Source organism: Dasypus novemcinctus, chromosome 8 (genome assembly GCF_030445035.2).
Source record: "Dasypus novemcinctus isolate mDasNov1 chromosome 8, mDasNov1.1.hap2, whole genome shotgun sequence".
Lineage (NCBI taxonomy): Eukaryota > Metazoa > Chordata > Mammalia > Cingulata > Dasypodidae > Dasypus > Dasypus novemcinctus.
In genome coordinates, this window is record NC_080680.1 from 32,959,525 (window position 1) to 32,976,941 (window position 17,417).

The following is a 17,417-nucleotide window of genomic DNA, read 5'->3' on the forward strand; positions in this document are numbered from 1 at the left end:
GGTACCGCACACATGGAGAGCTGACACAACAAAAAGGAACACAGATTCCCATGCCCCTGACAACAGAAGCGGACAAAGAAGAAGACACAGCAAATAGACACAGAGAGCAGACAACCAGGGCAGGGGGGAAGGGGAGAGAAATAAATAAAGAAATCTTTAAAAAAAAAACAAAGAAAAACAAACAAAAAAAAAACCCTAAAAATGAAAGAATAGATGTACATTTTTCCATTAAACACAAGCAAAATTATATGGATGTCAAAAGAGTGACAGAACATGTAACATTTTGGATAAAAAACACTGAAGTGACAAGTTCAATTTACTGGAAAACCATGGTAGTCTAAAGTGAATATCTAATACCATAAAATTTCCCCATTAACATGTATGAGTCAAAAACTTTAAGAAACACTATAGAATTCAGATAATTAAATCTAATTCAAGAGAAAGAATATAAAGGGTTTGTTTATAGAGGTATTAAAAGGTATCTACAAAGTAATTTTTTTCAAGAATTCATGGATCAATTAAAGAGTTTTGAAAGAAAAGCCTAAGATATACTGGGCCAAAAGGAAGTCTCAACTATTGCCCCAAGGAAAAACAATGTCTCACAAACCATTAGTGTGATTCTGACCCTTTTATCTAATCACAGTGCCGTGAAAGCGTCAATAGCAAATCCCAATAACAAAGTTTGTTAATACACATTTGAAAGTACTTTTCCCAGTTGATATTCTATCAGAGGAAAACAAAACATCAATATAAAATAATGACAATCAGAACAAAACATAGCAAACTTTAAGGGATGCAACCAAAGGTGTGTCCAAAGGCACATTCAAATATTTAAAAGATTTTATTGATGTAAAAGGAAAAATAAATGAACCATGATTCAATCAGTTAAGATAAATAAAAGAACAAAGAATGACTCTAAGGAAAAGAGGGAAAAAATTGGGGAAATAAAAAAAGTGCAAAGAAAAAAGCAGCATTACTGATGAACAAATCTAAGAACTGGCTCTTTTAAAAACAATGACATAAATAGTTAGATAATAGAAAAATCTAATCAAGAAAATAATAAAATAAATTCCAAAATTAAGGCAGCCCTAAAGAGTAATATAGGAGCTTTTCATAGTATTACAAAATATTATATATATAATCATTGACTAACAAATGTGAAAATCTTGATGAAATTGACATAATTCCATAAAATATAAATGAAATCACATTGAAAAAAATTATCAAATAATTATCTTTCAAAAAGGCTTTGAGGCCAGATGCTTTCTTTCAAACTTACAAGGACAGAGATCCTAATTGTCACCCGAGAAAACACAAACTTTTAAAATCTTCTTAATTTATTTTGTAAATTTAGTGTCACTTGATACCAAAAATGGACAGAGACAGAGGGCCAGCTTTGAGGTCACACCATTCTGCTTTATGAAGCCTCTGACTCTCCATTTACTATTCATGTTATTCTGGGAATTTTTTTTTTTTAAACATCTACCCTACAGGAAGGATTAAATGACATAAACCATGAAGAATGCTTTAAAAGGTGCCATTTTAAAAAAGCCATTAATATGCCATAAGTACACAATTAAGATTAGCCTCTATAAGAATAATACAGAATTAATTAAATGTACATATCCACACAGACCCATATACTTTACTCAGTAAAAGAAACTAAATCTTACTCAAGAAAGAAAACCCTAAAGCACAAATAAAAAATTAAGAAACGTGTAGCAGTTTGATGTGGTTATGAATTCCAAAAATAGATATTGGATTATGTTTGTTTACTGATCTGTACCTGGGCATGACTGAGTTATGATTAGGGCGTGGCATGGCAAAGAACTGGGTTGAGGGCTTTTGATGTTGGAATTTGATGCTGAAACCTTAAGCTGGAGCCCCGGGAAGTAAGCCCACAGAGGAATGAGAAGCCAGGCCCAGAAAGAGAGGAATCCTGAACCCAGGAAGAAGCAAGCCCTGGGAAGAAAGGAACCTTGAACCCAGAGAGAAGCAAGACCTTGGAAAGGAGGAACCCAGGAAGCGAGAACCCCCGCATCCTTTGGCAGCCATCTTGTTCCAACACATGAAAATACTTCGGTGAGGCAAATAACTTATGCTTTATGGCCTGGTATCTGTAAGCTCCTACCCCAAATAAATACCCTTTATAAAAGCCAACCAATTCCTGGTATTTTGCATCAGCACTCCTTTGGCTGACTAATACAAAACCAAACCAATAGCACATTAAAGAACTAAATGTACTTTGGTAATACAAGGTGAGACTAGTATAAGATAGCCATTAGTCTAAAAATCATATATATAACTCTAGCATGAGAAACTATATATTAACTTCAACAGATAGTGAGAAAATATGCAACTCTCATTCCTAACAATATCTTTATAAGACCAAAAAAATGCTGCACAGGTGTAATGAAGGCCATCTAGAAGAAAAGCAAATGAAAAAAATGGTGAAGAAAGAAGGATAAAAAAATCCACAGAACATCAGGATCTAGGACATGAAAACTTACTATCCCTCTTTATACTTCACCCTGTTTGAATTTTAGCTAATGCAATAGAAATAGTATTAATGTTGATGTCAGCTTCAGTATTTCTAGCACTTTCCATATACCTGAGATCATTTAATCCTAGCAACAACTCTGTGTTTCACACGACACGAAGCTGAGACTCAACAAAGTTAAGCTTCCTGTTGCCCAGAGGCACCTAAGTAGTGATGGTGGAGGCAGGACTGGGACGGAAGTGAGACTGACTCCAAAGCCTGAGTTTATAATGACCAATTTGTACCACCATCCCATAAAAACAAATGTGAAAAATGCTCATCACAAATGAACAGAGGGTAGTAATACTACTTCCAGGTATCATGCATATACTGAGGGGGAAAAAAACCCAGGTAATCAGTTATAACATAATGTAAATTAAAATGGCTAGAGATAAGAAAAATATACAAACAATGCAAAAACAATAGCTCTGTTAAAAATAAACAATAACCAGTTAAGGCATAAGGAGAAGTGCATAACAAACCTTTATAAAGCTGAACCAAAAACTATGGAACCGAAGACAAGCCCCAAACTTCATTGTGCTATAAAAAAAGGATCTAAATGATTTAGACAAATAAGTTTTGAATGGGAGAACCAACTATTGTAAAAAAGCTAAGATTCATACAGTTATCATAAATTGTCATTGAGATTATTTTTGGAACATGAAATACGGTTCTGAATTTTCTTTGAAATAATGAGCAGGTAAGAATGTTTAAGAACAGTAACTATGTACCAGTTAAATATTAACTCTCATCCCCACCACTCTCTGTGGAAACCTGTATTTTAGAGTTTAGGACTTTATATTCTTGCATATTCTAATTATTTCATATAAGTGAGGGCATACAATATGTGCCTTTTGTGTCCCTCAGTATGATATCTTTAAGGTTCTTTGATGTAGCATATATCAAAACTTCATTTCTTTTTACAATTAATAAGCAGTAAATCCTAATGTAAACTATAGCTAATAATATAATTATAATAATATCAGTTCATCAGTTGTAACAAAGGTACCACACTAATGCAAAATGTTAACTAATAGGGGAAACTGTGAGTATGTGTGTGTGGGGGACTAGTTGTGAACTCTACTTTCTGCATGATTTTTCTGTAAACCTACAAGTGCTCTATTTAAAAAATGTTTAAGAAAATGCTCAAAAAGAACAGTGATAATGTAATGTTAAAAAGACTTGACAGAAAATGGAATAGAACAGAAAACTCTAAAAGAGACCTTCATAAATGTGACAAACAATGCAAAACAAAATGTTTTTGGAGAAGATGGATTATTTAACAAACGACATGGGGCAAATCTCATGTCATTTATAAAAACTCAGTTTTGATCCTCACACTAGACACCAAAATAATTTTTGCTGGTTGAAAATAAATGGTGAAAAATGAAATGATAAAATGTAAGTAAGTAATTAAAAGATTTTCAGACAAAGCTTTCTAAGCCTGGGGTCCATGGTTTATTCTAAGGTACAGCGATGTGTATTTGGGCATATTTTAGGGGGAAAGTCTACATTGCTTTCACATGCAAACATAAGATTGTCCTGAATGTACCAAAAGATCAGGTATGATTATATAACTGAAGAGTCATAGAGGATGAAGATATTCGATTAAATAATAATTTTTAAAATAACAAAAAAACACCTCTCTCCATGTTAAAGCTGTATGAGAAAAAAACCTTGAAAGTGATGACAAATTGAGAAAATACTAGCAACAACTGTGGCCAAGGGGTAATATATTAAAAATATTTATACTGATAAGAAAAATATTAGCAACATAAAAGAATATTAAATGATTTATAGGGGATTTGTACTATTATTTCCTTCTCTTCAGAGACTTTCAAACTAATAAATTAATAATTCAATTTCTGAGATTAAATTTGGGTATGAGTATAATTCAGGAATTTCTCAATACCCAACAATTTCCACCAAATGAATGGAGATAGCAACCACAAAGACCTGAAAACTTCTTTAATCTAATTTTCTTTGCTTGCAGGTTAGACAAAGCATTATTTGGAAAAAAAAAGTTTGATTCAGCAAAGTGGATGTTGCTCAACCACTTGGGGGGACCTGCCTACCACATGGGAGTTCCCGGGTTCAGGTCATAATACCTCTTAAAAGAAGATGAGCAGATGCCGCCTCCCATGGCAACAGAACTAGATGCTGCTGCAAAAGGGCTAGACACCACTGCTGCCTCCCGCCAGAATGAGCTGGACTCTGTCCCCCACCACAATAAGCAGAGGCCACAGCCTGCAGACACTGCAGCCCATGGGCAGCAGATGTGGCTCAGGCTGTTGGGCACTTGCCTCTCACGTGGGAGGTACTGGGTTCAGTTCCCAGTGCCTTTTGGAGAAGGTGAGCAAACAATGAGCAGACAGATGAGAGGCCCATCTAGGGGATGGGGAGATAAAGAAAGAAAAATAAAGTAAATAAAAAATAAATCTTAAAAAAAAAGTTTGATTCGAAAGTTACAGGGATGAGGGGAGAACAACAAAATGCACAACCAGGATCTGAAAGGAAAACAACATTGCAAGTCAAAGAAAAAGTGAAAGATTTTTCACAACAGATATATATATTATGAATATATGGAAAAGAATTCTCCACCATCTTGAGTTTTTGGAGACATTGCACTACTCAAGCATGAAACAACCCTGAAAGGTGACTGGGTAGGCAGATTTTCAACTTTTAAATGTACATTTCTGCATTCTTTATAATATTTTTTTTTTGCCAAGAGTATTTATTTTTTTGGTGATAAAAATCTATTTAGTTTTATATGGTTCATGGGTAGCTATGGGATAGTCTTCTTGGATCTTTCAGCATTAAATATTTATTTATTTCCAAGAACTTGGTATCAAATAGAAACAGTAGTATGTCTGCAAGCACCACTAAGATGAAAAAGGCTCTTGAACCTCTGGATTTCAAAGATTGCCACATGGTTTTTAAATTTGGGAATCAATGTAAGATTGGCGACTTTCAATTTTGTCAAATAGGGAAAGTATCATTTTATACCAATAAGAAAATTTTATATTAAAATAGTATATAATTTTAAATATATAAGAATAGAATAGAATAGAAAAGAATAGAATAAAATTTTTAAAAATAAAATAAAAAAACCAAACCTTTACTTTAAAAATAATCGACACTACATTATCACTATTATTCTCCTTCGGCAATCCTTGAACACTGAATAGCATCTCTACAGACCAGATGGTGTCTGGGCAACCTTCCAATGTTATGATTCCACAAACTGATAACAATTACTTTATAATGTTATATTCCAGTTATGGGATACCATGTAATTGAGAGTTTTAGCACAATGAAAATTATAACATTGAATACATCTGCTATGGCAAATGAGGCTATTAGATGTCAACTCCAGTGGTACCTAAATTCAGAGCAAGGAATAAGAATTCAGCATGACTAATATGATCACTTGTAGCAGATTTTCTCCAGGAATCTCTCTATAACATTCTTTCAAGTTGTTGGTAAAGGTTTCCAATAGCTAAATAACAAGCGGACTCCTCTTGGATCTGTTAGGAAAACACATATCCCTATCTTAAATTTCCTGCAAATTCTCTTCCCTCCTCCCAATATCCCTAGATTATGCAGAATTTTTTCAGACATTCCTCTGAGACCTTTATAAATGCACAACTTTTGGCACCTTTGATGCCCTGGATGAAGAATATTAATCTCTGAAGGGATGCCTAACAAGTTCTCAATTATGTACAGGCATGTTTCTAAATTTGTTGTGGAAATTAAAAAAAAAAAAAAAAGTAGATCCTTCAGACTTCCCTCTTCATTTGGCCTTCCTATTACTTACGGTGTGGTCACAATGTGTGACAGCAACGCTGGGATGAAAAAGATGAAACTGGGTCAATGTCGCCAACAAACAGTAAGCCCAGTAAAATCTTTCATGATTCAGATCTCAGCAAAAATGCTACCTCCTCATAGACCGCCTGGTCTTACCTAAAGTATTTACATTATTCATCCTTTCCTACCCATACTCCACCATCACCTTCCATCACCATAACATGCTTTTTGACTTCTTAGCAGTTAACATCAGGTATAGTGATCTTCAGTCTGTGCCTCCCTTAACTGGGATGAATGCTCTTTTAGAGCCAAATTCAGGGCACTGCATACAGTGGTGTTCAACCTGCCCACATATTCCTGGCAGCTCTGGCATGGATCATGCATGTTTTGTTCATAGGTATATTCTGGTTCTTGGCACAATAACAGACACTTACCAAACTGCATCAAAACCATGATGCTAAATATGCAACTATGATTGTTAGATACATGGCAATTTCAGGGATGTGAAAAATGTCTGTTGTAAAATTATGGTAATTTACATGATTCAGTAAATATTTCTTAAATGAGTTAATCAATATTTAGAGTAAAAACTCAACTTGTTAGCATTATCCCCCGCTGACTACAGATAACTGAATAGGTACCTAGCCACACATTTGAATAAGTACAGGGAGAGCTCCTTCTTTCCATTTACTCCTTCATTCACGCTACAAATATTTGATTGCCTACCAGGGGCAAACACTGTTCTTTGTCCTAAGGCTCACTCTTACTTTCCAACTCTGAAATATGGCAACAATGTCTACTGCTTTGAGGAATAAAAGAGAAAATCTATGTAAAGCACACAGCTCAGTATTTGGCACAGAATAAGCAATCAATGAGCGCTGACTGCTGATTTTTAAAAAAATCGTTTTAATTTTTATTTTACCTTTTTGCAATCTTACATACTGTTTCCATACTCAGTTGGGATCAATGGCAAGAAGAATTTTATCTCTCACAGAGGGCTTGCACTATGCCTCATATACAGGATGGTTCAGATTTGCTATGATCTTTACATTGGAATGATGCTACCAAGCTTTGCAGGCTTATTGTCTTTCTGAGATATGCAAAGAACATGAAACTTGACTTCATCGGAGTCGCATATATGGTTCTGAATCAATAAGATTTGGAATCATCATGAATAGAGAAATGAAAACTCAATCAAAGATGGTAAGAAATAATCTAATCTTCCAAATCTCAAATGTCTTTCTACATTGAGAGATTTATTCCAGGTATCACAGTTTATTTCACTATGAATTTGTTATTTGGAGCTTTTGACACATCAATGCCATAAATGACTTACTTATGTCAGGATGAAGAAATCATGTATTTTAGTGAAATGACATGCCTTTCAATCTGTCATTTATACTCTTCTATTTACTTTTTTTCTCATACTGATTGCAAATTGCATTATGATTAAAATTTTTTTTTAAAAAAAGAGAAAAGAATGCTGGAATCAGCATAATACAAAACCTAGATTCTAGTATCATTAGGAACAACTATACTTTTCGGAGCAAATGACACAAAAACTCCTAACTTGCATATGACAAGAATGTCCTAGAAGTGAAAATGTATAGGTCAAGTCAATGTTAGCATAGGTCAGCTTGATTCAAAACTCAGCCCAAGAACATCTGGCACAAAAAAATATTTAAATTTTAACTGGGCATCAATCTAGGGTCTAGGAATATACCTGGGATTCTTCAAATAAAATACAGTGATATGTGATAAAGTAATCTAAATGAATAATTTTGCAGAATGTATTGAAATATGCTTTGACTTAAGCAATTAAGGAGCAAGTTATGATGTGAAATTAATAATGAACCCTGAGAAAAAATCAGCTTCTCTTTCACTTAGCAAAGAAAATTGTACTTGATAGTATTTAGAGTGTGTAAAATCCAGAAACCCTCAAGAGACTAAATTTAAATACTAAATTTTACATGTTTCCCGTAAGCTCACTAATATATTAGCAAAATTTCTATGCACTCTTATCAACTGCATAAGGTCAATTCACTTTTAACACCCTATTTAAGTTAAATCACAGATGAGCAATTTATAATGTAAATAAATCCATATTCTCTATTTTCTTTCTCTTTTTAAAAATGTGAACGGTTATTGAAAGACATTTTCTTCGGATTAATTACCTGCTGGGTGAGCCGATGTTCCCAGGGACAATAAAAAATGGCAAGAGCAATTTGCCACAGACCCGTAGGCCCAGGGATCTTCCTGTCCCCTCAGGTTTTTGTTTCTAATTCCCAGAATCCCATGGGAAAAATAGAGGGTCTATCTTTCAATAAGTGGTACCACAGTCTACCCACGTACTCGGTGAAGGATTAAGACCTCAGTCTTCCCTTTTCCCCAAGGCAAGTATCTAATTCTCTTTTGTTTATACTTGAGAAAATATTCATCGAATCTGTCCACATCTCTGTATCCCCATTGCCATCACCTAGGCTAAGCTACCCTAATCGCTCTCCTAACTTCTGTACGCAGCTTCCCAAATAGTTTATCTGTCTTGCTCCCAACAATTCCTTCTCCACTGAGAAGCAGGAATGATCCTTAAAAAATTCAATCAAATCACATCTCCCTTCTTAAAAGACTCCATCTTGCTTACTTAGGACTATGATGTCCAGCGTGATCTGGACTTTCCCAATCTCTCAGCTCACACCAGACAAACAAGATCTTCCTGATTCTCAAATCCAGTATCCTGGTTCCAACTACATGGTCTTTCCAACTTGCTCCTGCCTCTCCACGGGATGGTCTGTCCAGTTCTCTACTTGGTGGTTTTTCCCCTCCTAGTTCAGGTGTCGGCTGAAACATCACCTCCTCTTCGAGGTCTTTCCTTGACCATTCTAAATAATTAGTTCCCTCCCACCAGTCACTTCATGCTGCACTACTCTGTGTATGACTTTCTTAGTAGTTATAATTTGTTTACTGACTCCCTCCCTAATTAGGAGGCAAATTCCATGTCTGTCCAGCCACCATTCAATTCACAATGCCTAACAGGGACTGACAACTAGTAGACATTTAACATGTGTTTAATGAATGAATGATTCCACCGAAGGTGTATGTCAGCAACACCCATACTCTCCCTCGACACCCTTTAGAGATGGAGGGGGAAAAAAAGCTTTAGAAGTTTTCTTCCAAAATCCCTTCTTGCACATCCACATTTGTGTTGGACTTATACTGGGAAACGCTTTCTACCTTGTATTTTCTCAGGGTGGTATATTTATAGAATTCTCAGGCATAGTGTCCTTTGAGATGGGATTCTTATTAAGGTGGCAGAGAGGATGGCATATCACAAATAATGATATAATTGCCATGAAATTAATCACATCCTAGAGGATACTGTGAAGACCTTTTCTACGTCTAAATTTTAAGCTTTAGGCATTTGCTTGGTCTGAATGACAAATTTGATATTGAAAATATGAAGACATTTCTCAACAGATAACATGACAAGAAAACAGTACTTCACAAGCTATGCAAGGAAAAGGTTTGGGGATTGCAAAAAGACTGAGAATTACTTTTTAAAAATATAATCTTCATTATTAGTAGACTAAGAGTATTATATGTTCATTGAGTAATATATATTATATAATGTATATTACTATAGAATTTTTGGGTTTACAGAACAATTATGTATAAAATACAGGGCTCCCATATACCATCCTATTATTAACACCTTGCATTGTATGCTAAATTTGTTACAGTTGATGAAAACACATTTTTATAATTATACTATTAATTATAGTCCCTGGTTTAACAGATCCATGAATTTTTAAAAATTTAATGTTTATTCTATTACCATAACCACATTCATATATATATATATATTTCAGTTCTGTTAATTAAGAATACAGATAAATATATATATATTTCAGTTCTGTTAATTAAGAATACAGATAAACAGCATGAGGTGACAATCACCTGGGAACTTTTCTGTCCTCAGTTCATGTGCTAAGGAACTCAACTGTCCAACATGTTTTTAGTTTCTATCTAGGGAGGGAGCTGGAAAGCACTGCTGAAATATCAAGATAATACAAGGTAAATACGTCTGTTGGCCAAGCTTTTCCCAGTAAGAAAGGACACCTTTGGAAACTGCACTGTTTTAAACAAGGTAGAGTTGAGCCCAGTGAAAACTGGCTGCTGCCTAATTTGAACTTGAATAGTGCTAGAGGACAGAGTGTATTGTCTGTGTGTGTGTAGACATAACAAAGCTATTTTCATGCACAGTCCTGGCAGAAGGCCCGTGGTAACTGCTCTGTGGGTCTGGTTACAATTATTTCACTATAGGGAATAACCCGGGACAGTACATCCCTTCTCTGTCCACTCAGTCTCAAGTCGAATGTGTGCTGTTTTCACAGTACAAACTCTCTTTTCAGCAAGCCTCCCTGATTATCTTTCAATTCTCCTAACCCTCCTCACGCTGGATATTCCAGCCATACAGGACAGAAATCTTAGCTAAATCCTAAGCCCAAACTACATTACAAGGCCTTAAAGGAAAGGCGTGTGTGATGCCTTTCTCAGCGTAACCATACTGAGACTGGGAATAGAGGTCTGTAGTCTCGCGGTTTGTGCACGCATTTGCTTCCTAAGTTCTAACTGAAATAAATAAAACTCTCCTAAAAGGAAAGGGTTGGCATGTCCTCCAGTATTTTACCTCAATAACTAAATGCATTTATGTTCCCCACCCATGTAGCATTTCATACAGCTGAATGTGGCCCTTGGGAAAATTTTTAATGGAACGTTTTATACGAAATGTGTGTTTAATGAAAACAAAACACAGGAGATAAGAACAGATGAGAAGAAATTGATACTAAAATGATAATCCCAATATTTAGAAATGCTTGTGTCTATTAAATCCTTCTTATGTGGCCTCCCTTCAACATGCTCATTTCTAGAAATTTGACCCCTTCCCCACCCCCGCCTGCCCCTGATTATAGACACTTTGAGAATTAGCCTGTTAAAAATTCCAGACTCTCTCAACTGGCCAAGGTATTAACTTCTGATAATAATTGTATCCCAAATATTTTGGACATTTCCCCATATAATTCCTGCACTGGAAATATGCATAAATACAACAAAAGGTGAAAGTAAAGACATAAAGTGATTGATCAATGGGAACTGCATAAAATTTATACAGATGGGAATTTTTAGCTTGCAAGAAATGCAGACGTTCAGTTTAATTTCCTGAGAAAAGAATTTTCAGGATAGTGTATTGGAATCAACAACATATGGTGTGAATCATCTTTTGGCTCAACTCTTCCTTTATTTTTTGTACTTGTACCTTTCTATGTCTCACATGACCCTTTCCACCACAATAGAAGGCAGTAGGACTTCCCTGGGAAACAGACGGGAATACCTGCATGACTTTGTTTCACTCTGGTGAAGGCCAGTCCTAGGCAATGAGAAGTAAACACTAAGGGTAGGAGATGAGTTGAGGCAGTTTGGGGATTAGAAATCATGAATCAATATATAAACGATATGAACTGAAAGGTAAAAATAGCTAATACCTAAAATTGAGCAATTCTGTAAACTTCTTTAGGACTTGGGCCCTTGTCCAAAACAATAAGAAGGCAGGACTAAATTGATTAATTTAATATTTGTTGGGAATTGACCGTGTTCAAAATATTGTGCGTCGGTGCCATGGAGGATATAATTTAGGATATAAAAGTGGCAATTTTCACCTACATTTCAATTTGGATCATCAAGGCTGACTATTTTCTATTTTTTTTCCAGGTCCTTCCCCCCACACCAGCTCATTGACCCTCTCAAGTAATTTTTGTGTATCTCTCAGTGTACATTTGCTTCCTGAAGATTATGAGATTATTTGAGGGTGAATGGCATTTTCTACAAATATTTGCCTTATACCCTGCCTAATTCACTTAGTTCCTTGCATGATGTTTGAGTTTTTTTAGTGTTCCATGTTTATTTGTTATATACACATAAATCAAGATAATAAGATACTATTCTTATTCTTCAGGAATTTAAGCCTCATTTGGAAAATAATACACACAAAAGTACAATAATATATATGAATAAATTTACATATAAATATATAAATAGGAAAAATACAATAATATAGATTATCTAAATGATGTCAAATGTTCTCTAAACCAATATGAGACAATGGTAATAGGATGGAACAGATAGACAACATGTAGAAAGTTGATGATTCCGGTTAGAAATGTGTGTAAATGTATGCCTAATATATAGCGTAAAAGGAGTAGCTGATGTTTAATATATAGCAAGTATACTATTAGTGTAGGATAACAGCTGCTACCCCAATTTCTTTACTTGCTAAATTTAGACCTTGATATATTGGGTTTTCTCAACGTAAGATATCCATCCCTGTGGCCCCTGAGGTAAGAAATTTGTGGAAGAAGGTTTTGGGTCACTCAAAACAAAGATTTGCAGAAGGTTTTTTATATTAATACCTTTTTCCAGGTCTTAAATGATTTCATAAATTTCTCCCTGACACACGCCCCTTTATTTTCCATTCGCTATATAGAGTAACATTTATCGATAGCTGAAAGTATATTGTTCAATTTTTCAATGAAAGACCCTTTGTAATACAAGACAAAAACATTTCTTTGGTGAACTTAACATTTAAATTTCCTGAGTTAATGCTGACGATTTTTAACATATAAAATACTCCATCAAAATAGCTTTTCTTTGCTAATAATTGCAGATTCAGGTCAGGAAAACTTTCAGTAAGACAGTTTATTATTCTGAGCCTTCTGCATTGTGGTGAATGTCAGCTATTTCAACCATTTTAATGAAATGTCATATGCTAGCAAGGTTTTCTTTTTTCCCACAAGCTAGGAGAAAGGGAAATAGGTGCAAAGCACCTTATAAATGTGACTTGGTGTTCCCTTTAGTTGCTCATCTAAAATTATTGCAGTCATGTTTCACAACTCGCTTTACTTAAGAACCCTCTCTCTGGGACATTCTTTTTATTTGAATGTTTTGAGTTATGCAGTATTTTAAAAACACATCATTTTAAAGAGCAATGGCCCATATGGTAACTAGTTCACTTGTAATCACAGACTACATGTTCTCTATTCACTCAGCTAAAAACTAGAAGATTACCAAAAAATTCACAAAATGAACAAAACTGAAATATTATAAACCTTCTGAAACAATCATTAATGATGAGGGTACCCAACACAAAAATGCTTTTCTCCTCTCTTCTTTAAGATGACAATATTTTCTCTTATTCTAAAACAGTTCATGATTTTTAGAAGGGTAAAGGATTTATAGCTTTATCCACCAGGAGGCCTCTTCGGGATCAGAGAGGAAACTGCCTAACTGACTAGAGAGGTAAGGTTCATGACCGCTGGAGGCAGCTGGCGAGCTGAACACAACTCCAACCCAATAGGCTGGAATGCAGGGAAAAAAGGTAAGGAGCAGAGTTCTGGAGCTGAGAATCTGTCCAGTATCCTGGGGGTATATTATGGTGGAGTTTATTGCAACACATGCTCTTACACGCCCAGTTGGACAAGGATGGCCTGGGGCTCCTGTTAATACACAACCAAACTTTTGCCGAGTTCAGATAAGAGATCTGGACACTTCAAATGGATCTGTTTCTTTGCTTTGAGTTTGTCTTCTCTTCCCTTAGTTTCGTGAGCAGAAGTCTTTTTGGAAAATTTAAACCACCAGGAGAATCAGGATGGGGAGAGGCCAACGGCAGAGGCAGGCCCCCAGAGTTGGTTCGAGTCAGTCTTCCTGGTCCAGGCAAGCACACAGGGAATGCAAAGGAAGCAGGGTGGGAGAAGCTTAGGAGGTGGGAACTTTCCCTGGTGTCCCTATCACTGAGTAAATACTGTAGCCTAGTGACATTCTGAGAAATGGACATTTCTCTTTGTGCAGGCATAGTTGGGATAAGTAGGTGAACAGGGAGTGGCAGTCCCTGTCTGCAGTTTTTCATCTGAAGGTTCAGCCCCATCCAGTTACTTAGCGTGGTAGATGGAATTATATACCCAACAAAGACATTCTCATTGTTAATCTGCATTCTTGTGTGAACTCATTTGTATATTAGGACCTTTTAAGATATTATTTTTAGTTACTGTCTGGCCCAAATGAACCAGGATGGGAGACTGGAGTCTTTTTATTAGCAGAAGAAATTTGGATGCAATTAGAGAAGGCCATACAGGAGGAAGCTTGAAGTCAGATACAAGGAGAGTGAGATCCCTATAAGACGGAAGGCAGAGATACAAGCCAGGTAACCCAAGGATTACACAGGGCAGCATCAGAACACTAGACTTTGGGGAGAAAGCATGGTTATGCTGATGCCTTGACTTTGGCCTTCTAGCCTCTGAAACCATGAGATAATAAATTACTACGGTGCAATGGATGTGTCATGATGATGGGAGAGAGTGTTGCTGTGGGGGGAGTGGGGGGCAGGGGCGGTGGGGTTGAATGGGACCTCATATTTTTTTAATGTAATTTTTAAAAAAATAAATAAATAATTTAAAAAAATAAATAAATTACTATTGTTAAGCCAACTGGTGTGTGGTATTTGTCATAGAAGCCTGGCAAAATTAAGACACTCAGCAAACCCTTACCTAGACAGGGAATGCACTTCTTGAGCAATGGGCAGTGTCCTGAGCTGTCATCCTGCCTGGTTGTGATTTTCTCTCCTTTCCCCTAGATGTAAAAAGGAGTATCTTACAGATCAGGCTCTTCAGGTTGTGGCAGAAAGGGTTGAGGAATCTCAAAATACCAACGTTCAAGTGTGGTTGAGAAGTAATAGTGCACGAGGAGATCGCAAAGGGTGGAGGCTGGATAAATCCGTGAGATACATCTGCAAAGGCTAGAATTAGCTTTGGGTTGTTGCAATAAAATGATTACAGCCATGCTGCTCTCTTACTTGAGCTCCTCTCTGCAAATTCTTAGTTGTAGATATTTTCCATCCGTGCTGGAGGTACACTGCTTACTGATGCTAGTTTAACATCAATACCTGATCCACTCATTACTCAGACCTCTTTCCTCTTAATTTCTGCTTCACTTATAGGCAAAGATTGGCCTTTTGGACAACCTGATGGAGTTACAAGGAAAAGCTTATTCTTTCTCATTTCATTCAATTGCTCACCAATTACTTTGGCCCCATAATTGAACTGGACCGCAAAAATCTTAAAGTGGATTTTTCAGGTAAACTGTAACTTGGGGCCTTCCCCCTGCCCCTTACCCATCACGCTTTTGGCAACAATCAATCTAAAAAACACTCAAAATGCAAAGTAAAATAAAACAGATAGAGTCAGTGTGTTGTCCAGCCCCCAAGTGACCTTATCTGTGAGTCACTGTTAGAGGGATAAAGTTAGACAGCGGTTAAAAGAACTGTTATTGAAAATAATAGTATAAGATTGCAGAGAACTGAGGATGACCTAGGTCCACATAGAGGCACCTATATTTTAATAGTACTATGCTGCCAAGCTTGAGTTTGAGATTATCTCCTTTTGTGGGGATGAGGAAGGGGATGGAGGAAGAATTTCCTTATTTTTTTCTTCAATATTTTGTGGGCAGGAAAATACTCCAAAGAACAACTCAGAATTTCAGAATTAAAAAAAAAAACATTCAGAAAAAGTATGTATGTGTGTCTGTATTTGGAGCCACCAAATTAAAAACACAAATACTTAAATGAGATTAATGTTGCCAGAATACTCCAGTGAAAGCTGTAAAGTGAGAATTTAATAGGATATGTGCTAGTTCCTTGCTAAGTCCAAACGTGTCACACCTTAAGATATTTATTATGTTGGAATGACTTAACTTTTAACCTTGTCTTGACAAAAGATATCCAAATGTTCATGGGGGCTTGGGTATCTCTCAAGGTTAGAACTTGGGCAGGAGACCACCCAAAGAATGGCACCATATCCAGAGTCTCTGCTCTTCTGCCTATAAGTTTTGCAGGACTCATCAATTTACTCTGTCCACACTATACTAAGACCCAACTGCCTTAATATCTAAGTACCTAAAAGCCTATTACCGAAAGAGGGTCAGTTTAAATGTTGGGCATATACTTGTGTACTGAGAATGAAATAGCACCATTCTTTTAATGTCTAAAGCCCTTCAATATTCTTGTTTTTCTCCCCCCATCACCTGCCCTTGCTCTATTGCTCTTGCTTCAGGGTGCAATCAGATGAACTAATATTTCTGTTTTTTTTCCCCCCAGAGGAGTGTGATGCCATTTTTGAAAAAATGCTAATGTGATTTTGGTTCCTTTTTGTTATACTCCCCCCTGCAGGGTGAGCCTCAGAGTAGAGGCCCACACACTCATCTAAAATCCTTGGCCAGGTATGTTTTGGAATTCAAAATTTTTTTCAGACATAATGCCTATACATAGCATATAGTACACAAAATCCCCATCAGGGTTGACCCAACACCTCATAATCAAATACACTGAGATATATGCAGTGAAATCTGTGAATTTATATAATAAATGGAATAAAGAATTTATATAATAAATGGAATAAAGAATTTATATAATAAATGGAAAAAAAAGAATAAAGAATTTATATAATAAATGGAATAAATTTATATGATAAATGGAATTTATATAATAAATATAATAAATGGAATAAATAAGTTCAAGTTAGCTTTGCCAGCAAATGAATTTTGGTGTCAAATTTGCAAAAAGTTTCAGATTTCAGGGCATTTTGGATTTTGAAATTGAGGATAAGGGATTGTAGAACTGTACGAAGTTTTCAAAGACATAAGAAAAAAATTAATCGGTTTGTACTTAGCGAAAGAAGAGATGGGCTTATTGCAAAAAACCCAAAAGGGCCTGCCAGAATGACATTTCAGAAACAGAATTTGACTACATTAGGGTTTGCAAGAAGTGGGGTGTCCTTATGCCTGGGCTCCTGTCATATGGCCCTGACATGTTCTCTCCTGCAGAGCCTGGCTGTGATGGTGCTGTTGCCATGGCACCCGAGCTGCCCCACTGTTCTACAGGGAAAGGGATCAAAAGTGGGCAGAACTAACTTTTTTGGGAGTCGCAGCAACATTCCCAGACCAGAATAAAAACCTCAGCAAGACAGAAGTG

General features: G+C 36.1%; 1 protein-coding gene across 6 annotated transcripts in view; it reads right to left on the reverse strand.

The window, feature by feature from the left end:
• Positions 1 to 17,417, reverse strand: part of PCSK5 (proprotein convertase subtilisin/kexin type 5) — a 434,041-nt gene that overhangs the window by 213,311 nt on the left and 203,313 nt on the right. The gene's annotated exons all lie outside the window — the stretch shown is intronic.